This window comes from Hemicordylus capensis, chromosome 3 (assembly GCF_027244095.1).
Source record: "Hemicordylus capensis ecotype Gifberg chromosome 3, rHemCap1.1.pri, whole genome shotgun sequence".
In the NCBI taxonomy this organism is placed as follows: Eukaryota; Metazoa; Chordata; class Lepidosauria; order Squamata; family Cordylidae; genus Hemicordylus; species Hemicordylus capensis.
Window position 1 is genome coordinate 1,441,307 of NC_069659.1, and position 5,328 is coordinate 1,446,634.

General features: G+C 48.5%; 1 pseudogene; it reads left to right on the forward strand.

Annotated features, from left to right (window-relative positions):
• Window positions 1-2,701: 2,701 nt before the first annotated feature.
• Window positions 2,702-3,807, forward strand: LOC128349509 (olfactory receptor 52Z1P-like; annotated as a pseudogene).
• Window positions 3,808-5,328: the final 1,521 nt, after the last annotated feature.

Below are 5,328 nucleotides of genomic sequence, written 5' to 3' on the forward strand. Positions count from 1 at the left end.
TGTCAGCAACAAGGAGATCATAATGGGAAACGGCATTAACTGCTTGCTTTGCTGGAAGAAAGACAGGCTACTTCCATAGCATTCCCGTGATCTACTAAACTAGTCGCTGTGTCCAGAAGGGAGTGGAAATTAGTCTGGCGTGACTGCTCTTGACAAAACCAACTTTGCTGGCTCCGAGGTGTCACCACCACCTTCCTTGTTTTGTAAGTGCTCGCAGCAGAGACCAACTGCTTCATCAAAGGAGCTCGGTGCTTTCTTACCATCGCTTTAGCCCCTTTGTCCTGCAACAGGGCAATTGCTGCTAGGCTGGGCCAAGGTCTCTTGCGGGAGAAGATAGATGCAAGGCGTTAAGCCGCTCTGTCTTCTCTCCATCACCCACTGCCATCTAGCCTCTTCTCCCAGCAACGGACCCGTTGCTTCCTGGACCTTCCTCTTGTTCCGGACATATCTGTAATAACCCCCATTTGGGTTCTTTTGGCCTCCCTCGCAAGCCTCAGGTCATTCTGAGCCTTCACTTTCCTGACAGCATCCCTACAGGGCGGGGCCACTCTTTGGGGTTCTTCCTTCCATGGTTATGTCCCCTTCCTCCATTTCCTGTATTTCAGCTGTTCAGAGAGTTCTCTGTGCATCCACCCTGGTTTCTTGAGTTGTCTCCCGTTTTCTCTTCTTGTGGGAAATGTTTGCAGTTGTGCCATCAGTATCTTGCTTTTCAGAATCTCCCATTCCTCTTGGAATCCTTTCCCCTTTTTATGATTTCTAGCCATGGGATATTTTCTTTCTCTGAGCGCATGCAACCTGTCTTTCCTGAAGTCCAGGGTGCACATCTGACATCCTGACGTCCTTGATTTCATGCATTCAGCTGGGGGGCGGGCAAGGCCATTTCCCCCCAGGTAGGGTTGCCATATTCTGGCTCTCCAAATCCAGGCACCCTAATTTGCATATTATTTAAATTGGTTTGAAAAAAATCTAAATAATATGTAAATTAACAGATGCATTTTCCAGTTGACTTGTATTTGTTCTGGATATCTACCAACAATAGTTGGGGGAAATATCTTTGCCTGACTATCCTCCTTGACATATTAACAGCAGCAATAGAACCAAAAAAAGTGCACAGCTTTTTAATTAAGACTGCAATTCTGTACACACTTATTTGAGAGGAGATCTGATTGAAAGCAGTGCTTGCTTCTAAGTAGACATGCATAGAAACCTCAAAGCCAGTCGTTAAACTTGACAATACACATCCTAGAAAGTAGGCAGTGATCTATCCTCTCAACTGCCTGATAAGCGATCCCCTGCTGATAAAAAACAAAGGCAACATTCCTCAGGGGGTTACTGTCCTGAAAGCCACACAGCACACAGAAGCAGCTGGGCAGAGATTTCTCAGGCTGCTCCTTTTGCTCCGCCAGTAAAATCTGGGCAAACTGGAGGGCACATTGGAAATCAGGGCAAACGATGGGTGATTTCAGCAGCCAGGGGGAGGAGCCAGAATTTGGGGGCTGCCCGGAATTCCAGGTGACATGTCAAAACTACCCCTAGGGTCCCCCCGACTTCCCCTTCATCAGCCAATTCTTCTTGGTTGCTCAGGGCCATGTCCAGAGTGGCTGACCCCACCCACCCCGTTCCTTCTTTTGCCTTCTCTAAGGTGAAGTTGTCAGCAAGGCAGGTCAAGAGCTCCCTGGACCCCCGACTCTTAGCAGAGTGCAACTTCCAGCAGACGTCAGGAGAGGTGAACTGCCTCCTCACCTTACTGCTAATGCCGACCTGCCTCTTTCTAAATGTGGTTCTCCTTCGAAGGCAGGCATCATCCATTTTCCCCTTTGGCAGGGCGGTCTCTAGTCCACTCCCACCCTGGCATCGCTGTTATTCCTCTCTCCTTTTATGGCCATGCTCAGCTTCGCAGGTGTCCATGAAGGCGCACTCACCCTCTCCGTCTCATGCAACTCCCCCTCTCTTTCTATTGGGTCTATTCCTTTCGAACAAGTTACACCCTTCAGGTACTATATGCTGATCCAGAGTCTTCTAGTGTTGTGTGAGAGGGAGAAGAATTTCTCTCTCTCCACTGTCTTCACTCCATGAATGATTTTGTAGACCTCTATCAGGTCTCCCCACAGTTGTCTTTTTTCTAATTGGTGTTGTAGCCTTGCCTCATAAGGAAGCTGCTCCAGGCCCCTGATCATCTGGGTTGCCCTCTTCTGCACCTTTTCCAGTTCGACAATGTCCTTTTCTAGATGTGGTGACCACTCCAAGTGTGGCCGCACCATAGTTTTGTATAAGGGCATTATAATATTAGTCATTTTATTTTCAATCCCCTTCCTAATGATCCCTAGCATGGAACTGGCCTTTTTCACAGCGGCTGCACACTGAGTTGACACTTTCAACGAGCTGTCCACAACACAAGAGGTGTGTGGAAGCACACTTCAGAGATTCGTCATGACCTCATTGCAGGCTGTAATCTAGAAAGCGCACAAGAAAAGTGTTTAACTGCTGATTTTTACTGATTTGGCTGCTGCTTGGTTTTACTGCTGGGTCTCTCTTTGTTATTGCTTTTATATGCATTTTTAATCCCTTTATTTTGTTGTTGTTCACTGCTCTAGGAGGACACAGTCCTGAAAGGAAGAGCATAAATATTTTCATGAAAGCGTCAGAAACGCTCCGTAGCAGAAAGACTTGGAGGAGGGCGGCCCCTGATCCCAAGGGAGAAATGGCGGCAGACCATGCCTGCACCCCCGTCCCTTCCCACACCCCCTCACCAGTAGTAATCCTGTCTGTGTTTTCCTTCTGCACACCTGCAGGGCTTGGAGAACAGCACCAACCTGCCCTCCTACCATCACCACCGGCAGCAGCAGCCACCAACATCTCCCTGCCTCACCCCGCCTTCTTCCTCCTGACCGGCATCCCGGGCCTGGAGATGGTGCACGGCTGGCTCTCCATCCCATTCTGCTGCATGTTCCTGGTGGCTCTCCTGGGCAACGTAGCCATCATTCTAGTTGTGGGCAAGGAGCAGAGCCTCCATGAGCCCATGTACGTTTTCCTGGCCCTTCTGGCTTTCAACGACATGGCCCTCTGCTTTGTCATCGTCCCCAAGATGCTTGCCATCTTCTGGTGGCATGCCCAGGAGATCTCCTTCCACAGCTGCCTCGCACAGATGTTTTTCGTCCACGCCCTCTTTCTCTCGTTCTCTCGGAGTCCATTTTGTTAGCTATGGCCTTCGATCGGTACGTCACCATCTGCTGGCCCCTGAGGTATGCAGCTGTCCTAACCAGCAAGACCATTGGCAAGATAGGCATCTGCCTGGTGGTCCGGAGCGTCTGTGTGGTGGCACCCGGGGTCTTCCTCCTCAAGAGGTTCTCCTACTGCCGGACCAACGTGATTCCCCACACCTATTGCGAGAACATGGGCATTGCCAAACTGGCCTGCACCGACATCACAATCAACAGTGTCTATGGCTTAACCGCCACCTTCCTTACCACCGGCTTGGATGCTGTCTTCATTGTGGTGTCCTACATCCTCATCCTCAGGACTGTCTTGAGGCTGCCATCCAGAGCTGCCCGGCTCAAGGCCTTCGGCACCTGTGGGACCCATGTCTGCGTCTTTGCACTCTTCTACACCTTGGCCTTCTTCTCCTTTTTCACCCACCGCTTTGGCCTCAACATCCCCCACACTGTCCACATCCTCTTAGCCAACCTCTACCTCTTGGTACCACCTACTCTCAACCCCATTGTGTATGGGGTGAAGACAAAGGAGATCCGAGGGCGCGTCCTTGGCCTCCTTTTCCAGAAGGAGAGGGAGTCTGACTTCAGTAGATGAGAGGTCATTTGTCAAACATGGGTGAAATGGCACACAATATGGAGGGATTCAAAAAGCAGTCCAGAATCCCAAGAACCTTGGCTGACCCACCTTTTGAACCCCTCGGTTTCTAGGTCTCCACACTGGATTTTCGTTTGAAAACCCAGAGGAGGTTCTGCTCAGAGCTCCAGGATTCCGGCTGTGCAGCATGCATGCCCTGCGCGGCTAAAGGCTCCTCCCTCCCGGCCTGCAGCTGCCTCCCCCCCCACCTCTCCAATGAAGCCGCCCCTCGTATGGGACTCTTCCCTGAGAGGGGCGCTGCAGCTCTGCTCTGGTGGGTGTTTGGGGGCCCGGAAATGTATATGTTTAACTCCTGGACTCAATAACCACATCTTGTCAAGTTTAAAACTGAACTTTGTGTAAACCACTTGGAGATGTTATATATCAGGCGGTTTATACATCTGATAAACAAGCAAACGAATGTTCTGTTCAAAGACTTGGGGCATTCAAATGGTAAATGTGTGGCAATAGAGACACCAAATGTAAGCATGAGCAAACTGTTCAGTTTGAAGAAACACAGGACAAGCTGAGCTAAGGACAAGCGACTCATATAGCTGATTATCGAGGAGTAGAACTGGTTGCATAGATTAAGCACATGTGTTCAGAAGAAGATACTTTTAACAGGAATGATCTAGGTCGAGGCGGAAAAGAAAGAAAGAGAAAATAATCTCTAGGAGGGAAAATGTCTTGGACAAAAGATTCAAGAGAGGAAAAGTTCAGGGGAATGAAATGCAAGAAGGGATAAAGTAAAATAGGAGGAAACAAGAGGGGTGGGTCTGCTGCTTTTCTGATCACTTGCAATTTTATATCCCCCCCACCCATCAAAAACAGACATCTCTCCTTTGTCTTCTCAGATCATGATTGGTTTCCACCTGTTCTGCCCCAGATTCGCATTGGTCCTTTTGGTTCCCCATTGCCATAGATACTAGAAACAAAAACAAGGTCTCTGCAGCTCCACATTTTATTTATTTTATTATTTATTTATTAAAACATTTTTATACCACCCAAAATTTATGTCTCTGGGTGGTTTACAACAGAATTTTTAAAAAGTAAAACATTAGTTAAGACAAAAATAAAGAATTTAACACATTACAACAATTTAAAAATTTTAAAAGAATATTTTAAAACAGCATTTAAACCATTAAAACAACATTAATTAAAAGCCTGGGTGAAGAGATGTGTTTTCAAAGACTTTTTAAAAGCTGTCAGAGGTGGGGAGGCTCTTCTTTCACTAGGGAGCGCATTCCAAAGCCTCGGGGCAGCAGCGGAGAAGGCCGGTCCCTAAGCGGCCACCAGACGAGCCGGTGGCAGCTGCAACGGACCTCTCCAGCAGATCTCAGTGGGCGGTGGGGTTCATAGCAAAGAAGGCGTTCCCTTAAATACCCAGGGCCCAAACTGTTTAGGGCTTTACCGGTTATAACCAGCACCTTGTATTTTGCCCGGAAACATATCGGCAGCCAGTGTAGCTCCTTCAATACGAGA